This window comes from Triturus cristatus, chromosome 1_2, assembly GCF_964204655.1.
Source record: "Triturus cristatus chromosome 1_2, aTriCri1.1, whole genome shotgun sequence".
Classification (NCBI taxonomy): Eukaryota; Metazoa; Chordata; class Amphibia; order Caudata; family Salamandridae; genus Triturus; species Triturus cristatus.
In genome coordinates this window covers 1,151,540,767-1,151,566,176 of record NC_140580.1, presented here as the reverse complement: position 1 = coordinate 1,151,566,176, position 25,410 = coordinate 1,151,540,767, and the positions used below count along the sequence as shown (strand labels likewise).

Here is a 25,410-nt window from a genome sequence, read left to right as displayed (position 1 = left end):
GTCGACTGGTTCGTCGTCGACGGAGCCGTCGTCGACGGGCTCGACGTCGATGGAATCTTCGTCGACGGGCCCTTCGTCGACGGGCTCGACGTCGACGGGGTCTTCGTCGATGGAATCTTCGTCGACGAGCTCTTCGTCGACGGGCTCGACGTCGACGGGATCTTCGTCGACGATGGAATCTTCGTCGACGAGCTCTTCGTCGACGAGCTCGACGTCGACAGGCTTTTTAATGGCGGAATCGTCGACGGCGGTACTGCGGACTTCGTCGACGAGGACTTCGTCGACGACCCCTCGACGGTGGGCTTCTTTGAGAGTATAGTAATCTTCGTAGACATAATAGGTGAGGTAAGCGCCGTCGTCGTGAATGTTTGCGTCAATGAAGAAGCAGACGAGGTGACAGAAACTGAAGATTGAGAGTAAGCCAAAGATTTTGAAAGGCTTTTACTCACAGTTTGCTTGACTGTAGATTCCTGAGGAGAGTGCGCATCAGAAGTAGAATGATGCGATTTCTGACGCTTCTTCCCATCGCTGGAAGAGCTGTCCTGCGATCTAGCTCTCTTGCTAGAAGTAGAGGCTTTGTCATCCTCCTCAGCCGAAGAGGATTTAAGCCACAAAAGCACTCTCGCCTCCCTATCCCTGAGAGTTTTTGTAGGGAAGGTGCGGCAAATCTTGCAATCTTTTGCCTCATGTTTAGGGTAGAGGCAGTAGATGCAGTCTACATGTTGATCATCAACATGGACTCTCTTCTTTGTGCAGGTCCTGCAGGACTTAAATAAAGCCTTCTTGTCTGACATGCTGAAGCAAGTTGAAAGAAAAACTGAGAGGCACTAAGGGAGACTCCCTTCCACACGACGTGCGGTGAAAATCTGAGGAGAACTGGCTCTGCTGAGAGGGTTCTAGAAGGGTGCTGGTGTCTGATTGGTTGTTACCAAATTCTTGGTTCTTTTTGCATAATGAGGTAGATAGGCTGCTAAGATACAGGCTTTGGGCCTTTTCTTTGGGCCTACTACTACTACTAGCATTTTGGCACTACTTTTTTATTTACCGGGGACACCCGCCTCGGCGACGGGGAATGATTCAGGCATGTGAATCTATGAAAGATACCCCAATACTGGATAACTTTTGTTGAGGTGTCCACCTGCCTTGCAAGGTGTGATGTAGTAGGTGAGCTCCCCAGACGGAGAGCGATGCATCCGCTGTCATGACTATTTGAGGAACTGGCTCGAGGAACGGTCGCCCTTTGGAAAGGTTTTTGGTGTTCCACCACTGCACAGAGCGATGGGTACGACCGTCTACCAACACCAGATCTGTTAGCTGACCTTGAGCCTGGTTCCATTGGGGTGCTAAGCACTCTTGGAGAGGACGCATCCGGAGTCTTGCATGAGGTGCTATGAATATGCAAGAGGCCATCATCCCTATGAGTTGCATGAACACTCGAGCTGGAAGAGAGTGTTGCGGTTGGAATCTGGTGAGAAGAGCTTGGATGCTCGCTATCCAGGCGGGACTGGGATATGCAAGCACTCTTGAGGTGTCTATTGTGGCACCGAGGTATTGTTGGGCGTGGGACGGTTGCAGCTGGGACTTGTCATGATTGATTGTGAACCCCAGGTCGTGAAGTTGTTGGATAGTGGTGTGAGTGTGTTGTACACCCTAATTGTATGAGTTCGTTTTTATAAGCCAATCGTCTAGAAAGGGGAAGACATGTATCTGTTGTCTTCTTAGGTGTGCTGCCACCACTGCTAGGCACATGGTAAACACTCTTGGAGCCGTGGTGACTCCAAATGGGAGTACTTTGAATTGATAGTGCTGACCGTCCACTATGAATCTGAGGTATTATCTGTGAGCGCTGTGAATGGGAATGTGGAAATAGGCATCCTTGAGGTCTAGAGTAGGAAGGAAGTCGCCTTGGGAAAGCAGAGGGAGGACCTGCTGGAGTGTGACCATGTGGAAGTGGTCTGAGTGTATGTATAGGTTTAAGGGTCTGAGGTCTAAAATAGGCCTTAGAGATCCATCCTTCTTTGGTATGAGAAAATAGAGGGACTAAATTCCCTTGTTTTGTTGGTGCAGGGGAACTGGTTCTAGTGGAGAAGTGTGGCTCAATGATTAGAGCGGCAGACCCTGATGCAGAGGTCTAGCCCGGGACCAGGGTTCAATTCCCCGCCTCGGCGGGTCTTGGGCTCAAAAATTCCACGGACCTGATAATTCTCGCCTCGGTGCCTATTCCAATCATGGAGTCCCACTCTGCAACTCTGGGCAATAGCTTGCTTAATCTCCACAAAGGCCCCCACGACGCTAAGGATGCCTGGCCTCCACCTTTGGGGTGCCCAGGAGTGGACACCTCACAGGGAAAGCCAGGATGGGTTCCACAGCGGTATTCGTACAAGCGCCTTGAGACCCTTGCGGATGAGTAGTGCGCTATACAAGTATCAATTTACATTTACAGTGCACTTTGTTGGAGGAGGGAGATTACCTCCTGCTTTAACAGTAACAAATGTTCTTGTGACATTGGACGGTGTTTGGGTGATATGGTTGGGGGGGTAGATGTCAGTTCGAGACAGTAGCCTGATTGAATGATTTGGAGGACCCACCTGTCTGAAGTGATGTTTATCCAGGCAGGGAGAAATTGGTGGAGTCTTCCCCTGACTGGAGTGGAATGGTCGGGGGGAAGTGGAGAGAAGTCGAGGGGTAGGTGTGGAGGCAGAGCGGGAGTTGTTTTTGCCTCTGCTTTTGCTGTTATTCCCCCTGTAACCACCCCTTTGGTAACCTCTGGTAAAGGTGGATTGTGCGGGACCTTTGTAAGAGGTGGAGGGGCTATCAGAGGAGTAGCCTCGATGGGTGCTTCTGAATGATGAGCGACGAAAGGACAGTCTGGGAGCTTGCGATTGCAAGGCTCCCATAGATTTGGCGGTGTCTGTAACCTTTTTCATTTTCTCAAGTGATACGTCCACATTGGGGCCAAATAGGTGTTGCTCATCGAATGGCTGATTGAGTATCGAACTCCTAACTTCGGATTTAAAACCGGATATATGTAACCAGGCATGCCTGCGCAAAAGGACACTGGTGTTTATTGCCCTTGAGGCGGTATCAGCTACATCTAGGGCACATCGGATGGAGGTGTTAGTGATGGTTTTACCCTCCTGTATGAGTTCATTGGCCCTGCTTTTATATTTGTCAGGGAGGTGCTGCATTATGGACTCAAGCTCGTCATAATGTGCCCTGACATACCTGGGTAAAAGCGGTTGTGTATTAGCAATGCGCCAAATATTTGCAGCCTGTGACACTGTGCGTTTGCCAGAGGCGTCTAGGAGTTTGGATTCCTTGTCTGGTGGTGGTGGTGGTGCGCCACCTGACGTTTGGGAATTTGCTCTCTTTCTGGTATTAGAGACAACTAGGGAATCTAGTGGCGCGGGGCCCTTAATGTATACTGGGTCAGTAGGGGCAGCCTTATATTTCTTTTCTATACGTGGGTTGATTACCCGTGCCCTGACGGGGTCTTTAAAGATATCCGATGCGTGCTTAATGACCCCTTTAAGCATGGGCAGTGTTGAGGTGGACCTTTGTGTGGTATCAAAAGTGTCCATAAGGAAATCCCACTCTACTGGGTCTGTATGCAGGGCCACCCCATGGTATTGGGCAGCTCTGTGGAGGAGCTGGTTGAATCCGATAACGTCCTCGGGGAGGGGGGGGGGGGGGGGGGGGGGGGAGGCCAGTGGGTATAGGGCCCCAAGGGGTAGATCGTCCGAACCTCCCCCTGCATCATCTGAGGTGTTATCATCATCTATTGGGGTTGGTGATGGTGTGGGAGAGTGATGTGGTGTGGTGGGGGAGGGGGAGGATGAGGAGGAGGAGGAGGAGGATGAGCATGAGGAGGAGGAGGGGGGAGGAGAAGGAATCCTTAATGGAGAGGAAGCAAAGTCTCTCTTCTTTGGTGGCGGTGCGGGCGCAGGCATTTCCAGTGGTCTTTTCTTGATGCTGAGCATTAAATGACCAGTCTTAGCATCCTTCATTAAAGTCTTTTGGGTAGGATCTGGACAAAACAGTTAATCTGTGGAAGACAGATCCTTTGGAGTCGAGAGCTTCGGTGCCGTAAGTTTTTTGGGCATCGACTCGGTAGCGGTTTGAGGCTTGGAACCGTGTGGTTTTGAAGTGTCTTTATCACTTGGAACTGGTTGTTGTTTGTTCGGTTCCGAGGTCTTTGGTTTGGAAGAATCGGGGCCTTTCGGTGGGCGTTTTTTAGTCGGCTCCGAGGGTGTGGTCGGTGCCGAGGAACTGGTGCTAAGCTTCGACACCGAGTGCTTCGATGTGGGAGCAGCGGTTGGCGTGGATGAGGTCGAGGACGCCTTTTTCTTCGGTGCCGGAGTTGGCTTGTCGGTACCGAGGGTGGGCTGACTCGAGCCCGAGTCGCCTAAAGGCTTAATAGACTTCTTTACCGGGCCTGAAGGCGGGGCATGGGAAGCAGTGTCTCGGCGTGCACCTGGGTCCGAAGGTGGAGGTGGTACCGAAGACTTTTTTTTACAGTGTCGGGGGGGGGGGGGGGGGGGGGGGTCGGGGTCAATGTCTGTACTCAAGGCCCTTTGAGTTGGAGTGATGTCTTCGACGTAGGAATCATCTGTTTCGGAGGCGCCGATGATGGCTTCCTCGACCCTGCTCCGGAACATAAAGGCCTCTTGAAAGATGTCGTCGGGGATCGAAGATGATGAGCGCGCCATTGTTCTTCGAGCTCGTCGGTCCCGGATGGTCTTTTTGGAGCAGAAGGAGGCACAAGCTGGACAGTCTCTGGCCTCGTTTTAAACTTTTTAAATGGCGTCCTTTCCATGAGCCGGAGATGAGGCCCGGGTAGGCCCGAAGGCCTTTGTCGACGACCGGAATCGAAGACTTGGAAGTTGAAGGGTCGTGTGTGGATGGAAAACACGATCGAAAGAATACCGTTGAGAAGGGAACGATTGCGCGTCGAAAGAGAAAACTGTTAACGATTCCGAACTGGAACTCGAGAACACATCCGAGCCTGATGGCGGAAAAAACCAATCTGAGGATGGAGCCGATGCCCATGCGCACTATGATCCAAAGGAGGAGTCACATACCTCATGACTTCCAAAGACTTTCCAAGACAAAAACAAGTGCAAACATCCGGGCCCAACACCAGATGGCGATCTATGCACAGTGTGTAATCTGCAGCTCATATGCCTCGAACACTTTCTTTGGAGCTTCCCATCTTGCTTCCAGACCCAGCGGCGGAAAAAATAATCTGAAGATGGCCACCACGCAAGTCTACCTCCAGGATACCGTCTGACATCTCACAGGAGACGTACCTGCCACCAAATGGTGGTCAACAGCGACCAAAAACAAGAAGTAAAAACAGAATTCCAGACCCAACCACTAGATGGCGGAATGATGCACAGCATGTGAATCCAGAAAAGGATTCAAGCTGCAAAACAAAGTTTTGCTAATATAACCCTCACCCACCAAAAGGTCCCTTGGTGGCATGCTTCATCATCGGGTTCTTCCCACCCTGCTGGCTGATGATGCGTTCTACAACCGAGTGAGGTAAAAAAATACCTGGCTGCGTGGGAACTGAATTTTAATACTCCCTGTAGCTGGTATTATTAAGAAGGGGGAATTTATGCTATGATGAGCTCTCCCGTCCCTGGTCTATATGTTTTGAAGCCTTCTCCTAGGCTTCTTCAGGACCAAAGCGGTTGATCCCTTCTACCACTCTAGAGTAAACCTATGTGGGCTGCCTGATCAATGTCAAGGTCTAATGTTCATATTATAAGCATGTGTCCATACAATACCTAATTTGGTATGTTCCTGAGAACTATCTGGAAGGGTAGAGTAAAAGGTAATTAATATTGCGATATATGAGGGGAGCGTGCCAAGCCAAGCAACAAAATGGCTGCCTAATCTGTCAGCTCTGCCGACCGAGTACAAAATCCGTCTAATATCAAACTGCCTAGATTGGGGCTCCAAAAATGTAAACTGTAGATAGGAAGGGCTGCTGCACAGTTTGTTACCACCCGCGGCCAGGAAGGAGGTACGGAACCTGAACGGCGAGATCTACGCCTGTCACGGGGTCACTGCCATGGACCAACGCGATGGAGGGATACTTGACTGTTCCTTTCCGTCACAGCCACAGGACTTGTATGGTCCCTTTAACGCAACCGAGGAATCCCGGTGGGAGGAGTCTGCAGGAATCGCGTCAGAGGCCGCCGCCCAATCAGGAGCCACGCTCCCTCGTAAGGGGAACCCGGAAGAGAAGGAGACCGCGAAAGCCAGAGGAAGCAGGGAGAGCGGAGAACAGGAGACACGACAGGAGCGAGCGAGTATCGGAGAGCGAGAGAACACGACCACAGGAGACCGCGGAGGCCGAGGTGTGCTGTCGACGGAGCCAGGAGGCCAACAGATACGCCACTCGCCCCGCCACGTTCCTGGAGGAGCGTGGCTGGGAAAGGTACGTGATCGTATCCTGAGTCTTTCACAATCACGGGGAGGGACCGGGTGATTAGTACGAGGGAGGTCACGGAGACACGGGGAACCTGAGTGTTGGGTGTTCATTGGCTTTATTTCGTCCATCACTCCACCTCCACACCTCTGTGCCTAGGATCTTCTAGTGTTTTTTTTTTGATTCTCGAGTCACGGCAGTTGGTGGTAGCCCCGGTGATCCCTCACAACCTTTTCCCCCTCAAATCTTCTACGCCTACTCACCCTTGTGTCCCTGTGTGTTTCTTTCCCTGGTAACCGACGCGGAGACGGCCCCCTGAGGAGGAACCCTTGACCAGACGTTCCATCAGCCAAACGACCCTACAACCTCGGGAACACTTGGAGAGAACGGCATTTACCCTAAATAAAAATCGGATTGTTCAGCTTATTGACGAGTCACTGTGGTTCCTTACAACCCCCTTACTACCACCTTTCACAAGTGGCGAGCCAGATAGGAGCCTTGGGGAATCAGTATCCGAAACAGGATGGAGGCCCTCATCCATCAGATGAAGGAGGGCCAGGCTAAACTTGAATGGGCAGTGGAGAAATCATCCAGTCAGGCGGAGGCGGACCGTGCAGTCTTTACTTCAGCAATTCAGAACCAAGCTGATAGTTAATTGAAATTAGCCGAAGGGCATGCCCAACTCCTGGTCACATTGGGACAGGGAAGAGCAAGCAACCCCCCTGGGACAGTGGTTCCCCTCCAGAAGTTCGTACCGGGAGATGACCCCTTGGAGTTTTTTTTTAATTTTGAAAGAGCTGCGAGGGCCAGTGCCTGGCCGGGAGACCGTTGGCCTTTTTATCTCGCCCCCCTCCTAACGGGAGAAGCCCAGGCAGCATACCAGACAATAAACCAAGATGGGACATCCACATATACGGTGGTAAAACAATACGTGCTGGATCGCTTGGGTGTGGACGACGAGACACAACACCTAAAGTTCAGACAAGAGCGAGGAGTTCCGGGAGACCTGCCAAAAACCTTGTTCTTCAAACTCAAGGGAGCCGCCGACCAAACCTCATGAGGCCAACATGGACGAGGTCATGAACAAAATTTATTTAGAACAGTTTCTGGAGGCCCTCCCATATGCCACTCAACGGTGGTTAAACAACACGCCGGTCTGTCATTGGAACAAGCCATTGAAATGGCGACTGCTTACGCCAGGGCCCAGGGTCGACCCCCTATGAAAGAACCAGAGAAACACTCTCGCCCTCCGGGTCCTGTAAAAGCTGAAAGAAGGGCCTTACGACCCCCACCCGAGGGAAACCGCCCCCGCATCTCCCGACCCGAGAACCCGGCTTACTCGTCCCCCCAATGCTACGACTGTGGAGAGTGGGGCCACATTGCGCGGTTCTGTCGCAAGAAAAGAGAAAAAGAAGACGAACCCATGGACATCAGCTATGCACCCCGCTCTGTCCTATTCGCACAGGAAACCGGGCCCATTTTCTACGCAAGTGTGAGTCTCAATGGCAGGAGGGTAAAGGCCCTTCTTGACTCGGGTTGCAGGCATTCTGTCATAAGGCGGGAACTGATAACACCTTCTTGGCTCTTACCAGGGCAGACAGTACATATCCGATGTATACATGGGGACGTGAGAGAATACCCTTTGGCTAGGATTACCCTGGGGGTCAATGACCACATACAGTCAGAGGTAGTGGTGGGGTTGGTGGAAAATCTCCCCGAATCGCTGATCATAGGGATTGACACCCCGTCCTTTACTCCCCTTTTGCAGGCTGCCATAAACCCCACCAAGTTCAACGTGTGTCTTACTCCTGAACCCTGGGCTAGAGATAATCATTTTCGGATGGCCCAGTTGAACGATGCAAGTCTCACACATGCCAGGCAAAAAGCCCGAGATCCACAGGATCCAGGGACTCGTACCTATCCTACCTTCATAGAACAAAATGGTCTCCTCTACAGACTAGCCAAACCTGACGCCGTTCCCCAACTGTTGGTTCCCGTGGGGTTCAGAGATCAAATTCTGTTCTTTGCCCATGCTCATCTCTTGGCGGGGCATTCCGGAGCAGAAAAGACTGGTCAGGCCATCTTACAACATTTCTTTTGGCCAGGGGTGTACGCGCAAATACAGAAGTACTGCCAGGAATGCCAAATATGCCAGAAACGCAATCCCTATATTCCCCCTCCAGTTCCCTTGAATTCCCTACCCATTATTGGGACTCCCTTCGACCGCTTAGGTATGGACCTCATAGGACCCTTGCCCAAGTCCGCTAGGGGTCACCAGTATGCTCTGGTATTGATTGACTATGCCACCAGGTACCTAGAGGCCTTCCCACTTCGTGCCGCAACCTCCAGTGCCATCGCCCAACGACTCGTAGAAGTGTTCTCTCGCATGGGGTTTCCTCGAGAGATCATCACTGATCAAGGCACCCCATTCGTGTCCCGTTTAATGAAACAGGTCTGTGACCAGCTACGCATTAAACATATCACCACCTCTGTGTATCACCCCCAGACAGATGGACTAGTCGAACGATATAATGGTAGCCTTAAACTCACATTAAAGAAGCTTCTGTCTGGGGATGGACGGCAATGGGACCAACTGCTCCCCTTTGCCCTCTTTGTACTCCGTAGCCAAAAACAATCCAGTTTAGGGACCTCTTCCTTTGAGTTATTGTTTGGACGTAAACCCCGAACATTACTTGAGATCACGAAAGATAGCTGGGAGCGGGAGGGGCTGCAAGAGGCCGAAACCCTACTGGATTACACTCGACAGTTACAGAGTCGGCTACACAAACTGCGAGCCTTGGCCCATACACAGTTGTCTGTGGCTCAGGATAGGCAGAAGACATTTTACGACCGAGGCACGAAGTGGAGGGAACTGGATATAGGCGACTGGGTACTGGTACTCTTACCCACCTCCACCCACAAATTAAGAAAAGAGTGGCAAGGACCATTCAAGTTTATAAGAAAGATAGGGAAAACCACGTATATCTTACAGATGAGAGGGAAGAGGACCCAAATGTTCCATATTAATTTGCTGAAGAAGTGGTTGGGACCCCCTCCTTCCGAGGCCCATACGGTGTCAATGATCTCCTCTCCCTCTCATACTACCCTAGAGACTCCTATCAATCCCGACTTCACCGAAGCACAAACCAGAGAGATACGGTCTCTGCTTCTGAGCTTCTCAGATATATTCTCTGATCAACCCGGTAGGACCCTCCTAGCCGAGCATTCCATCGGTTAAACAAAAACCGTACCGGATTCCTGAGGCCAGACGAGCTGCCTTTCAGGAGGAGGTCTCCAGGATGTTGGTTTCAGGGGTTATCGTGCCCTCACATAGCAATTGGTGTTCCCCCGTTGTGCTTGTACCCAAACCGGATGGCAGCATCCGGTTTTGTATTGACTTTCGAGCCGTGAACAGGGTGTCCAAGCAAGACGCCTATCCTCTTCCCCGCGTGGATGAACTCATAGAACGCCTTGGTGAAGCTCGATACATAACCACTATTGACCTCACCAAGGGTTACTGGCAGATCCCTTTGGCCCCTGCAGACCAGGAGAAGACAGCGTTCTCCACCCCTTCCGGCCACTACCAATTCACAGTCTTTCCCTTTGGGTTGCATGGGGCTCCCGCCACCTTTCAACGAGCCATGGATACCCCCCTGGCCCCTCACCTACAATATTCAGGGGCTTATCTGGATGACATCGTGGTCTATAGCAAGACCTGGGAGGAACACATAGGGCACTTAGGGAACATCCTGGGCAGCCTTAGACGCTCAGGGTTGCACGTCAATGCGAAGAAAACCAGGGTGGCCTTTCAGAAGGTCCGCTATTTAGGGTATCTCCTGGGGGGGGGGGGCATATAGCGCCCCAAACCGAGAAAGTGGCCGCCATACAGTCAGTACCCTATCCAAAAACTAAAATAGACTTGAGGGCGTTCTTAGGCTTGGTAGGGTATTATAGACGATTCATCGCCCAGTTCGCTACCATAGCAGGCCCTCTCACTGACCTGCTACGTAAAACACACCCCTCGCCCAGGTTAAAAGCCCCTTCTAACCAAGAGGCCCTTGCGTTTCAAGCCCTGAAGGATGCCATAACAACCTCCCCTGTGCTAGTGACCCCAGACTTCAATAAAACCTTTATCCTGCAAACAGACGCCTCCGGTATTGGATCGGGGCGGTTCTCTCTCAACAAGACCCCGACGGTCACGAACGCCCCCTCCTTTTCCTCAGCAGAAAATTGTTTCCTAGGGAGCAAGCCTATTCAACCATAGAAAAAGAGTGCCTCGCTGTCAAATGGGGGGTTGAAAAGCTCCGATATTATTTGGAAGGCAGACCCTTTATCCTTTATACGGATCATGCTCCCCTTACCTGGTTACAAAGAAATCATGGCCATAATGACAGAATCCTCCGATGGTTCCTCGCCCTACAGCCTTATCAAATTGACATCCGACATCGGAAAGGGGTGAACCAGGGTAATGCCAATTTCCTTTCCCGGTTCCCTTGTTCCCCCGATCGGGGTACACCTGGGGGAGGGAATTGTCACGGGGTCACTGCCATGGACCAACGCGCTGGAGGGATACTTGACTGTTCCTTTCCGTCACAGCCACAGGACTTGTATGGTCCCTTTAACGCAACCGAGGAATCCCGGTGGGAGGAGTCTGCAGGAATCGCATCAGAGGCCGCCGTCCAATCAGGAGCCACGCTCCCTCGTAAGGGGAACCCGGAAGAGAAGGAGACCGCGAAAGCCGGAGGAAGCAGGGAGAGCAGAGAACAGGAGCGAGCGAGTATCGGAGAACAGGAGACACGACAGGAGCGAGCGAGTATCGGAGAGCGAGAGAACACGACCACAGGAGACCGCGGAAGCCGAGGTGTGCTGTCGACGGAGCCAGGAGGCCAACAGATACGCCACTCGCCCCGCCACGTTCCTGGAGGAGCGTGGCTGGGAAAGATACGTGATCGTATCCTGAGTCTTTCACAATCATGGGGAGGGACCGGGTGATTAGTACGAGGGAGGTCACGGAGACACGGGGAACCTGAGTGTTGGGTGTTCATTGGCTTTATTTCGTCCATCACTCCACCTCCACACCTCTGTGCCTAGGATCTTCTAGTGTTTTTTTTTTGATTCTCGAGTCACGGCAGTTGGTGGTAGCCCCGGTGATCCCTCACAACCTTTTCCCCCTCAAATCTTCTACGTCCCCTTCAAGCCTACTCACCTTTGTGTCCCTGTGTGTTTCTTTCCCTGGCAACCGACGCGGAGACGGCCCCCTGAGGAGGAACCCTTGACCAGACGTTCCATCAGCCAGACGACCCTACAACCTCGGGAACACTTGGAGAGAACGGCATCTACCCTAAATAAAAATCGGATTGTTCATCTTATTGACGAGTCACTGTGGTTCCTTACAACCCCCTACTACCACCTTTCACAACGCCATTGGGCCGGACTGAGACGGGGGCGCAGCCGCGCGGTCTGTCGGCCCGGAGGATCGCCGGCGGCGCACGACCATCGGCGCAATCGCCTCCGGTAACGGGGTAGAAGAGCGCCTGGAAACGACATCTCGCCGAGTTCGGAGGGAAAACACAGGCCACGGCTGCCGTCATCTGCTTGCCGCTGATTCTCCAGGAAACAAAGGAGCAGGGAGCAGAGTGGGGACCCGGGAGGCAGGCAGGTACGCAATAACAATATCGGTAGCAGCGCTGGCCTCCACGGCAGCAGACTAAACACCTGAAGTGCCTGGAGGGGGTAGAGGAGGCCCCGCACTGACCGGGAGGGAGGAGCAGTGCCGGGCTGAGCGTCGGACTTTCAGAAGGTCATTAAGCCACTTCCCGCACCAAAGGAAGCACAGGGACGGAATCGCAGCGCCACAGTGCTAAACGATCCGCTACACGGCCGCACGGTTGCTACAGTTGCTCCTACTTATGGTTAGGTGAGATTTGAGGCTGATTTTCGACCTGTGACACACCGGACAAGGGGCTCACTAACCAGGACGCTGCTGTAACCCTCCGCGGCTGCCTGGAAATACTGCGCTGCCGTCCCACCCTGCCACAAGCAAATAGGTACAGCACAGGAGAGCACTGCTCCCTGCCAAAACACGCCTGCGGTGTACACCTCCTTTCCCTCCCACCATTGCCTCCTGTGCAGACCCAAGGCGCGTTCCTGGTGCAGCTGTGATACGCACTTGCTCACACCCTGGTGTTAGAGGGGATCCCAGACGCAGGATATCAGAGGCCTGCATTCCTGCCGTTAACGGACTGCATTGCGCAGTAAGGCGGACGCTGGAGATTCTACTACTGACTGCCGCACGTAGTACCCGACTCCAACAGCACGTAAGCTCCTTTGGAGGGATCTGCATACACGATGGCAGGGGGGCCGCAGCTCGAAGGCAGCCCTCCAGGCCAAACTGACTAAGTACGCTTGGGAGGGAGGCACCGGAGTGAGCCCCAAAGGGGGGTCGACCACAACCGACACATCTGAGCCCGGTGGGAAGCAAAAGGAAACAACGCTACAGGATATTCTTGAGGCCATCACCACCGTCAGCACGTCATTGGAGTCTCGTATTGACACAGTGTCCACCGAAGTGTCCCTTATCAGAGAAGACATGCGCTCAATGAACTCGCGATTAAAAGACGTCAAAATCAAGGCGACCTCCCTGGTGGAAGAAACGTCAGCGCTGCAGAGAAAGATGGAGAAGCTACAAGCACATGCTATGAAACTAGAAACGCATTTGGATGGCTGAGGGATGCTCCAGACGCAACAACGTCCATATAATTAGGGTACCTGAACGAGCGGAGGGGCCATCAGCGGATCTATTCGTGGAAGAGCTGATCACTACTTAGCTCAAGCCAAAGTGACTCTCCAATTTCTTTTCAGTGGAACGAGCACATCGGGTGCCAACGGGATTCCTGTAGAATTATTTAAGCTAACGGCAGGCATGACCGCCCCTTGTATTACTGCCATGTATAGAGAAAGTAAAGAGCTAGGAATTCTTCCCGAGGATCACAGACTGGCCAACATCATTGTTATCCACAAAGCGGGTATACCAGCCGACTTGTGTTCCTCATACAGGCCCATCTCGCTCAACTGCGAGGCCAAGATCCTTGCAAAAGTTCTTGCCACTCGTCTGTTACAAGTTCTTCCCAACTTGATACACCCGGATCAGTCCGGGTTCATACCGGCAAGAAACAAGTCTCTTAATCTCCGCCGACTGCACGCAGTGCTTTGCAGGGCAGATACATTCAGAGAAGACGCAGTGGTGGTATCACTGGATGCCGCTTCGGCCTTTGACACCATTGAATAGCCCTACATGTTTGCGGTGCTTCACAAGCTAGGATTCGGTCCTGAATTTATTAAATGGGTGCGTCTACTATACTGTCAACCCTTAGCGCAAGTGGTTGTAAACAATCGGAAATCCCCCGTCTTCTCTCTCGGTAGGGGCACCAGGCAAGGATGTCCCCTGTCACCACTCCTCTTTGCCTTGGCCTTGCAACCTCTCGCAGCTTGGATCCGGCATAGACATATGGGTAGGGGGACCGCATATCATTGTATGCAGACGACTTCCTGCTTTATCTCGCCTCCCCGGCGGCGTCTCTTAATGTGGTGATGGATATATTCCACATATTTGGTAGGTTCGCAGGCTACAGGATCAACTGGTCAAAAGCGGTGCTTTACGTTCTCAGTGGGTAAAGACCTCGACTTTCCCTGGGTTGCCAGCTGACGGAGACCATCGACTGCTTTAAATATCTGGGTATCTAAAGACCTGACGCAATTTTATGACACCAACCTCCGGCCACCACTAGCGCGCCTTAAATCTGATGTCCAGCACTGGAAATCGCTCCCCTTGACCCTCCTGGGACGGGCTGACCTATTCAAGATGATGTCCCTCCCCCGTCTCCTGTACGTGTTACAAAACACACACCTTGAACTGGAGGGCACAGTGCGGGATTTGCTATGGGAGGGTAAACCACCCAGCATCGCCACACAAGCTCACACTGGGGTGGTTCGACGGGGGCATCGGACTTCCAGACATGAAAAGATACTACTGGGCCTCGCAGCTCACTGCCATTAACCAATGCACCTATAGGCGGCACGTCGACCCAGCATTTCGGATCGATCGATCGACGGCTTCTCCCCGGGGGTGGGTTTGAGGGCGCACTGCATACAAAGTCTCAGAAAAACATCTTGTCCGGCCCGACCAAGCACGGCGTGCAAATATGGAAAGATGCCACTAAAAGCCTGGGTTGGGAGGGCAAGCTTACTCAAGCTACGCCGTTCTGGCACTGTGACCAGCTGGGTCGGCTGTCGCGCTCCTTGGGGTTCGACAAATGGGACACCATTGATATTTCCAGAACTGGGGACCTTTGGAAATCCGGGAATGTCATACCATTCTCCCAACTAAGTCAAGAGTTTGAAATGGCCAGCTCTGAACAGTTCCGGTATTTCCAATTTAGGCACGCACTACTCTCGGTTCTCCCTAAGAGTACGGCCCTCCCAGATTCCTCCCCTCTGGAGGACAGGATTATAGATTGTGATTTACCAGAAAAGGCCATATCCCTCATATACAAGAAACTTATCAATAATATGACCGATCCCCTAACACGGCTAAGAGGTAAATGGGACCATGATGTTGCCGGCTTGGAAGATGAGGAGTGGCGAGCCACTGTGGCTTCTCCCCGCGAAGTTGCCATCTCCTTCAGAATCCGACTGGTTCAGCTAAAAATCCTTCATAGGACGCACTTGTCTGGACCTCCATTGGTTCATATGGGATACGCCCAAGATAGTGGCTGTATACTGCATTGCAGGCAGGAGGGCACCTTCATCCATACACTTTTGGAATGAGAGACAATTCAGAACTTCTGGGAGAGGGTGGTATTAATGATGGAGGAAGTATTGGGGCAGCAGATACAATGCAACATCACACTGATTTTGTTAAACATATGGGACCCCACTGACCTTACGGCCAAGGAGAGGATATGAATCACTTTGGGCTTCACGGTGGCCAAGCGGAATATCGCACGATTGTGTAAGGCTCCGACCTCACCGAGCATTGCGGACTGGGCCAGAGACATGGATTGGTGTATTGTGACAGATACCTATCTAGGTTTCCAGGAGATGCCTGAAGAAGTGGTCGCAAATTTGGGGGCCTTGGAATACTTTCTGGGGGGAGCCACCGGGGGGGTCGGGGATGAGGTTGATAATGTTGGATAATGTGACATTCCCGAAAACAGTCATGCTGCACTGTGGTGAAGAGGTTTTTGATGTATTATCGCACTGTGTGCCTCTGATTACATGTACAATGCTGTGTCCTTGCTGTTCAACATGCCAATTTCTCAATAAAAAGTTTAAAATATATTATATATGTGTATATATATATATTATATATGTGTATATATATATATATATATATATATATATATATATATATATATATATATTGCAATATATACTCCATAAAGAAACCACATTACTCAATGAATCAATCAGGGAATTGTAAGCGCTACTCACCCGTGATGGTCTCAAGGCGCTGACGGGGGGTGGGGCAGATCTGTTTAGCAGAAGAGCCAGGTCTTGAGGGTCTTCCTGAAGGTGTTCAGTGAAGGGACGCGTCTGATGTCTGCCGGTAGCTCGTTCCAGGTCTTGGCTGCAATGTGAGAGAAGGATCTTCCGCCTGCGCTGGCTCTGTGGATGCACTGGGTTTAGGCCAGTGCGAGGTTGGAAGATCGAAGGTTTCTTTTGGGTATGTGGAAGTTGATTCGGTCGTTGAGGTATTTGGGTCTGTTGTTGTGTATGCATTTGTAGGCGTGAGTGAGGATTTTGAAAGTGACCCTTTTCTCCACGGGGAGCCAGTGGAGACTTCGTAGGTGTTGGCTGATGTGTTTGTGTCGGGGGATGCCGAGGAAGAGTCTGGCGGCGGTGTTCTGTATTGTCTGGAGTTTGCGGAGTAGGGACTTGATGATGCCGGCGTATAGTGCGTTTCCATAGTCCAGTCTGCTGGTGAGCAGTGCGTGGGTGACTGTCTTACTTGACTCAGGGGGGATCAACTTGAAGGTCTTGCCGAGGATGCAGAGGGTGTTGAAGCAGCTGAAGGTGACGGCGTTGACCTGTCAGTTCATGGAGAGTGATGAGTCGAGTACGGTGCAGAGGTTCTTGGCATGGTCTGAGGGGGTAGGTGGGCTTCCGAGGGCGGTCGGCCACCAGGTGCTGTCCAAGCAGAAGGGGTGCTACCGAGGACGAGGACTTCTGTCTTCTCGGCGTTGAGCTTCAGGCAGCTGTTGGTCATCCAGACTGCAACGTCTTGCATTCCTTTCTGGAAGTTGAGTTAGGCAGTGGTGGGGTCTTTGGTGAGGGAGAGAATGAGCTGGGTGTCGTCGGCGTAGGATACGATGTTGAGGCCGTGTTGTCCTACATGGCCCCCCTCTCAGCCATCGTCCATGTTGAAGAGGGTGGAGATTAGGAAGGAACCCTGTGGGACTTCGCAGGTGATTTTCGTGAGGTCAGAGAGGAAGGGTGGGAGTCTGAACCTTTGGCTTCTTCCGGTGAAGAATGATCGGATCCAGTCCAGGTCTGTTCCTTGTATGCCTGCGTCGTATAGTCTGGCGGCTAGTGTGCAGTGGGAGATGGTGTCGAAGGACGCTGATAGGTCGAGTAGGATGAGGGCTGCGGAGTGGCCTTGGTCCAGGAGGGTGCGGATGTCGTCTGTGGCAGTGAGTAGGGTGGTCTCTTTGCTGTGGTTGCTTCGGAATGCAGATTGGGACGGGTCGAGGACGGCATTCTCTTCAATGAATCGTGTCAGTTTCCTGTTGACTGTTTTCTCTGCAACTTTGGTTGCGAAGGGGAGGAGCGAGATGGGTCGATAGTTCTTGAGGTTGGTGGGGTCAGCTGTGGGCTTCTTGAGCAGGGGGTTTGACTTCTGCGGGCTTCCTGTCGTCTGGGAAGGTGCCGGTTTTGAAGGTGGTGTTTATGGTATGATGTAGTTTGGGTGTGATGGCGGCTGCAGCTCTGTGGTAGATGTGAGGAGGTCAGGGGTCAGTGGGGGCCCCCCCGAGAGGATGAGTTTCATGGTCGAGGCAGTGTCTTCGGCCGTGATCGGTGGATCGGTTGGAGATGATGGTCTGGCTGGTGTTTCTGGGGGGGCAGGGCCATCTGTGGTGGATGAAATTGTCGTAGAGGTTTTTGATCTTAAGGTGAATATCTATTCCAAGCTTGTCGCAGAGGTCTTGGAATGGGGTGATGTCTGTGGCTTCGCTGCGTGGGGTTGGTGAATTCTTGAATGACACTGAAAAGTTACTTGGAGTTGGCCAGGATATTGTTGTGGATGAAGTTCCTCTTGGCTCTGATCTGGTTGTGGTAGTCCGTCATGGCGTCCTTGTAGGTGGTGTGGTTTTGGTTGTCTTGGTGTTTCTTCAGTTCTTCTCCAGGTGTCTGCAGGTGCGTCTGGCTTCTTGGAGAGCAGTGGTAAAGCAGGAGGCTTCCCTGGAGCGTGGTCTGTCGGCATGGCGTAGCGAGCTCGTCTGCGCAGTTGGTGATCCAGGTGTGGAGTTCTCTGGCTGCATTGTTTCCGTCGGGTGCCCAGGTGTGGTTGTCTCGGGTGAGGGTGGAGTTACGTTGCTCGACGGTAACCTTGCTCCAGTTCCTTCGTGGTGGGCGTGGGGCTGGTTTGGGTGCCTTGGGTTTGTTGATGGCGAAGTGTACGCGGTGGTGGCCGGTCCATGGCGGCTGCGTTGTGTGGCTGAATTGGACGCGGTTTCCTTCCACGAGGGTATTTTCTTCTCTGTGGGTCGTTGTGTTGATGAGTTGTTTAAGTCCGATGCTGGCGAGGTTGTCACGAGGGATAATGGAGTTGGAGTCGCTGGGGTTGTCGAGGTGGAAGTTCAGGTCTCCAATGAGTATGTAGTTTGTTGAGGCGATGGCGTAGGGTGGGATGAAGTCGGTGATGGTGGTGGCGAAGGTTGTTGGGGGCCGGGGGGGGGGTCTGTAGACGAGGGTTCCTCGAAGTGGGGCTTTTGGGGTGGTCGGTTCTGGAAGTGCAGGTGTTCGGCGGAGGGGAAGGTTTCACTGGAGGTGGTGAGGAGGAGGGTGCTCTTTTGGGTGATGGCGAGGCCCCATCCTGGGTGATTGGGGCGGTCATTTCTCTGGATCTTGTATCCGTCTGGGATGGCGGTGCTGATGTCGGGGGCGGAGGATGCGTTGGTCCAGGTCTCTGTGAAGAAGGCGATGTCGGACGAGAGAGAGGCGAGTAGGTTCCAGATTTCCATGGCGTGTTTGGGTAAGAAGCGTACGTTGAGGAGGATGCATTTTAGGTTTGGCCAGTGCTGGCGTCGGCGGTGTTTGAGGCCGGGGTGGCGGTGAGGGTCTGGTGGCAGTGGAGGCAGGAGAACTGGCCGTGGGTCGTGTTCGGCGAGGCCTGTTGGCATTCTCTAAGTCTTCCAGGGTTGCGTGCGAGGAGGGGTGGTGGTGTCGTAGCGATGGGTACTGTGACGTCTAGGGTTCCTGGCGCTGGCCGCCATTCTGTTGTGGACGGGCGCAGACGGGCCTGCCTTTGGTGCGCCTTTGGCGCACCCACTGCGCGCAGCCGCCATTAAGTAGGGCGGTGGGAGGGAGGAGAAGCTGGGAGCGGCGAAAGGAACATGCAGGCACAAGAAAGTAAAAACAGTGGTGAAATTAGAGCAAGACACAGATGGGCACAATAACAGTGGCACAACAGGGACAAATTAAGAAAAAAAACGGCTGAGAACGGTTATGGTGGTTGCAGGCAGTCTGGTCCCAGTTGGAGCGGGCAGTGGGAGCGGGCAGCAGCCTCGAACCTACCAAGGAGGAGGTCGGGGTCTGGAGGCAAGAGACGGCACAGCAGAGCTGCGGGGCGAGAGTGGACCTAGACTGAGGGTCGGAGGTCTTACTCTCCTCGTGGGAGATCAAATAGTGATATATTTTCACTTGTGCACGACTATTCTTTATCAGATTCACGTGGGTGCCGTGCTGCCCTTAATATCATGACAAACAAGACAGTACAAGACGATTAACAAAAAACACACACTCTAGATGAGCTGTCATTTCGGGGAAATCGATTCCAAATATGATGCTCTTGTCATACTATTGATGAGATAAGTAGAAAACAAGGGACATCATGTGACTCCCGAATGTAAAACGTTTAGTGAGTTACTGAGGAAAAAACATGATCAGGTAACGTACATTATTGGTGCCTAACTAAAGCCCATGAGCTTAAACACGGAGGTGAGGAGCGCTTGTAGACAAACACTGTGGGAAGAAAATGTGTTCGATATTGTAAGTTGGAATGCAAAAAACCATTTCTCGCAATTGGGAAATTCTCGTTGCTCAGGGGATCGGCTGTGCTGTACTTAAATCATCAAAGCTGCTCTCTCACCCAGGCAATGCCTACCCGTGGCTCCGATGAATGAAGTTTGTTTGCAGAGAGCCGGTTTAAGCATCCGGTGTCTTCTGCATTCAGCCCTCGAGTGCAACTCAAAAGTGGACCGCTAACTGCTCAAAATGGCCGCCCGTCGGTGGCAAGACTTGCTCCCAGTGCAAGCACCTCCGTGTGTAGTGTGCATGCGCACTAGAAAAACTAGAACGTATCCTGCTCAATTTGTCCGCCTCGTTGTGGCGATACTACTTGATTGAGTCATTGAAGTTGGCATGAGTTCGAGGTAGTGCTCAGAATGTTCGGGCAAAAAAGGAGCGGGGGAATTCATTATTAAAGAAAATTGCCAATGAACGGAGAAATAAAATGAAAAAAAATAATTTGGCTGAAGTTAGCCAGAGGTCAAGCCTCCAGTCGTATATTTATTCGAAGCTCTTAATGTTAAGCAAAAAATAACTAGATGGTCAAATACCAGTATACCAAAGGATAAATAAAATACGTAAAAAAAATAGACCTGTAGATAAGGGCCCCTTCATGTTCAAAGAAAAAGTTGCGATGAGTACTCACTCATACCAATGTGAGAAATGAAGGTTAAAAAATCACTTTGTTGTACTAGGTTCGTCTCAACAAAAATAGAGGTCGAAGTATCCAGTGTTTCTCAGACCTCTATATACACGACAGGGTCAATCAGTCCACTGTCATAACCTCACATATATTACAGTTAGTGTAGATAACCAGTCACTACTGGTAAGAGTGCATCTAGTACCCTACATTAGGCATCAAGAATGAGGCATGCACATAATAGCACTTTCCAGTATAGCATGTTATGCCAAACATAATCAGCGGCAGTGTACCATATTAAACACTGCACATATGGGTACTAAGCATAGCACATTATGCCTAAACATCTGCCACAGGGCAACATAGTAAACACTGGCAGCAGCAGCCTATTCCGTAAACACATTATGCCCCCCCCCCCTCTGGGATAAAACTGCACAATGTGACATATTGTCACCACCTCAGGGCATCACATATACATCGCTGCCGCCTCCCGGCCCTCTCTTGGGCAGCCTGGTATCCTTAGATAGAACAATGTCCCCGAACTGGCCCCCCTAGCTGCCGATGCAGCCAAGACGTGTGCAATGTAAAGGGGGCGGGCGCAACTCACCCTTGCCTCCGTCATTGAATGCCCCCATGTGGCAGCTGCCCGCGTTCTGGTGGTGCAGCTGTGTGAACCCACAGACACAAACAGTGTGTCTTGTAAGCCCCACTCACCGGGGCTTCTCTTCCCTCGCAGAGCCAATCGGGACGGATTCTGGAGCTCCCAGTGGCTCCTGGCGTTGGCCTCTCTTCTCGGTTAATGCTGTCAAACAGGGAGGACGCAGTAGTAGGGAGCCGCGAGGCTCCGGACTTCCCTCGGTGTCCGGTGAGCCTGCGAGGCTCAGTCTTCGTTCTGGCCAACGTGCTGGACTCTCACCGGTACACAGGAGCCCCGCCCACCATCAGGCACAAGCTTGCCTGATTTCTGGCTCCAGCTCTGTGTTTTTCTGTCCAGCCACGCCCCAGGTCAGGCTCTACTCGCCTGACTTCCTGCTTCACGGAGCAAAGTCTCTGCAACTTCCAGGCAACACGCGGGGCTCTCACTTTCCTCTCGAGAGCCCCGCCCACGGTCAGGCACAAGCTTGTCTGGCTTCCGGCTTCTTCGCTGCTCGGGCAATCCCCAGCCGGGATTCTCTGCCACTTGTGTTCTTCTCGGACAACACTGAGCGAGCCTCCTCCTGGGCACTCGGCCTTACAGCACTCACTGAGAGCGCTCTGCGACACCGCTCCAAGCAACGTCAGTAGGGAGCCACAACACTTTCCACGCGCTGTTGCTGGAATCCTCGTATAGGGTCAAGAACCTAGCGCTCACCATGCACTGTCTTTCAAAGATACAAGGGCAACAACACAGTGCCAAAACATGCATTGCTACTTCTCAGCCAGGGCAAACCACCAGGGGTAAGAATCACAAAGTCCCAGGGCTCTTCAAAAGTGGAGCGTCCTACCAGTATCCAGAGTGCTTCACCACGCGCTATGGGCAGTATCTCCTTTCAGTTCAGTCAGCCCAGCACACCAGGTCTCCTAAACAGGGCAGCAGCTTCACTCCCATGAGTAGGGTGCCCAAGAGGGTGGATCCTCCTGGGCCCAGTTGTTCCAAAGTAAGCACCAACAGCACACTACATGGGATCACAGCCCCAATACTTATACTCATGAAGGTCTTTGTCCTGCCCTGGCACAGGGCTCTGTGCCCGGTACAAACCAGTTCTGTGGGCACTTACATATGTGCACAACACCCTCCTTTGTCAGTGTTGGTCCTGGCCCCAGACACCACAGGGGGCGGAGCCAGCAGTGTGTGAGGCAGGCTCTGTCCTATTCAGGTCCAGGTGCTACTCCTCCCACTACTCCAAATGCAGATTGGCGTATTCAGCCTAGTGTTGACTCAGCCAGCCCCTCTGGAGCCACTGCACCTCCCCAGCCCCTGTCGTTCCAGAGCCAGACATGCAGTACACATCAGGCAGGTACAAAGACACATAGCACACAAAAATGCCCACTTCTAAAAGTGGCATTTCTAAAATGGTGATAATAAATCTGTGAACACCATTACGCAGCATTACCACTATTCCAAACATACCAAACTTGACCACTCTACGCCTCTCAGGTCAGGAATTACCACTGAAGCACATATCAGGGAATCCCCAATGCATTTCTATGAAAGTGCAGCCTCACAGTAGTGAGAAACCAAAATGGCTGTTTGTCACTACCAGGACGTGCCACACAGTTAAGGCACATTTCCTACCTTTTACCTACAGCACACCCTGCCCATAGGGCTAGCTAGAGCCTACCTTAGGAGTGACTTATGTGTAGTAAAAGGGAAGTCACAGACCCGGCAACCACTTTATGTGCCACATCACAGCGGCAGTAAACTGCGTGCTCAGGCCCTGCAGAGGCCTGAGACAGGTTTGAAAGGCTACTTTGGTGGGTGGCGCAAGCAGCGCTGCAAGCCCACCAGTAGCATTTAATTTACTTGTCCCGGGTATATGAAATACCACTTTACAGGGGACCGATAGGTAAATTAAATACACCAAATAGGTGTAGACCAATCTTACCACGTTTTACCATAGAGAGCACATGCACTTTACACTGGACAGCAGTGATAAAGTGTCCAGAGTCCTAAAACCACCAACACCAGGTCAGGAAAAATACCAGGAGGAAGGCAAAAAGTTCAGGGTTGACTCTGCAAAAATGGCCAAGTCTAACAATCCCTTATCCAGGGGGAGCAGAATGGAACATCCCTGTAGCCTGTGCGGAGGCCCAATTATGGACAGTGTGAACTATCAGTGAGTCAGGGATCATAGCCCATATAATGAATACTGTATCTTGTAAAGCTTGCTTGTATATTTCTTGACTGGATCTTTCAAAGTGTGTTCTGTGGTCTTGGGCATGCCCTCAAGCATGGGTAGGTGACTGACTGACATCTCTGTTTTAGACAAAGTTTCATGAAGGACATCCTCCCTGTCCTCTAGAGGATCCAGGTGGACTTGATTTTGGGAAGTCCACTGGCAAAACCTGGTGGGGCCCGCTTGACCAGGTGTGGTTAAAGATCTGGGTTATCCTGTGGGTCAACTATGTGGTCTTCCCAAGGATCCTTACCACCCTCTAAGTGGCCTAAAGGGCTCTTCCTTTAGGTCCTCAGTGTATTAGGGACGACCTGCATCAGAGTCCGTGTCCTGTGTGTCAGGTGGGGCGAATGTTGAGGTAGAGGAGGTAATGGCATAAGTGGTATGGCCAGTAGTGGTGAGTAGAAAGTAGGGCTGGGAGCCATATGACTAATGTTTCCCCCGTATCACGTGATTAAACTAAACAGAGACAGCATACTATGTTAGAACCTATCACATAGTCGGTCTTCTGATAAGCTAATTTGTCTATTTAATCCATATTTAAAATGTCATAATCAAAATTTAAAAGCTATATTATCAGAGAAAAACCAGCGAGTATTATACAGTGCATCAATTTATGAGCAGTTCTTTGGCACAGTTTTGTCATACATTAAATTAATGAATGCATTAAATGTTAAAATATATATATATATATTCATTCCAAATATATTAAATGTTATAAACATCTAAAATGCATTATAAATAATTGAACATTAAATATTAAAAATGACATATTAAATGTTAAAACAAATTGTGTTGCTGCATGAATGCTGCCTGAGACATTGTTACTTGAACTGTGAAAAGGAACAAATGACAATCCCACATTGTAGTTCTATCTTGAAAAATGAATAGCCATGACAGGTGTTGGAAGGGGGAATGATGTCTTATGGAGTGCAACTCCCATTGCTGCATGAATGCTAATTCTAGCTACATCCCCATATCCTATCATGATCTTCTAAAGGCAGAGTGTACCCTAGCTAAAGATGTTGGACATAACTAGTGGAATAAATAGACTAAAAAACTCGGATCTTGATAATATAAAGTGAAAAGATTCAAAACCCATGAAAAATGCTGTATGCTCCACGGTAAGCCAAAAGCCGTACCTAGCTGTTAAAGTGGTAGTGCTTATAAAATACTTCAAAATAGTTGGACAGTGGGTTAAAATCAATATATTAAAAACAAATAGCAGCTGAAGAACTGATGTAAAATTCCAATGTATCTGAATTTATTAATTCATATATTATTAGATTTGTTACCTAATTTACATGCGCATATATAGTGAGATGACTCAACACTGATAGATTTACATATGTATTGTGTTGACAGTTTACAAAACATTATGAAGATCCTCTGTGTTCAGCCCTTTGGAGAATTTACTATCAAGTTCAAGGATCATTCGGGATTCTAGTTGGCGGAGAGACCGCTCCCTATTCCCTCCTCTACGGGGATTAGGTACTGCTGTAATCACATATTACTTGAGGCATTTGAGGTCATTGTTATGGGTTTGCTTAAAATGTCTGGCAACTGGGTAAGTTGTGTCATTGTTTACAATTGCACGCGGGTGCTGCAGAATCCTGGCATGCACCTGTAGCTTCGTGCTGCCCACGTACCTCAATCCACAGGTGCATGTCAGGACATAGACAGCAAATTCCGTTCTGCAATTGTAGTTGCCTTTGATCATTTTGGCAATGTGGCTGAAAGGGGTCATATATCTGGTGGTGTTTTCTCCAAACTTACAAGCTCTACAGGTAGAACACTTGAAAAAGCCTGGTCTTGGCTGTAACCACATTTTACCAGAATGGATATATATATATATTTATCAGAAACTTCTCTGCTCCTTCCCCAATAACTCGGAATACCACGGGCACGGACCACAGCTTTGTTCAAAAAGTGTGTATTTTATTCAGAGCAATCCGCCACTACGCGTTTCGGCCTCTGAATATATATATTTTTTATATATTTAGGTAAATACATATACACTTGCTTACTTATAGGGTCTTTTAACCAGCCCTCTTCATCCAATGCTATTGTGTCCTTCATGCTTTAATTTCACCACCTACTGCATAGGGCAATGGATCAGCCTACTTCAGCCAACGACTAAGTGATGGCCTTTCGCTCTTTCACAAGGC

At 51.0% G+C, this 25,410-nt stretch overlaps 1 protein-coding gene across 3 annotated transcripts in view; it reads right to left on the bottom strand.

The window, feature by feature from the left end:
- RAPGEF1 (Rap guanine nucleotide exchange factor 1) overlaps positions 1-25,410 on the bottom strand; it is a 703,893-nt gene that overhangs the window by 435,888 nt on the left and 242,595 nt on the right. The gene's annotated exons all lie outside the window — the stretch shown is intronic.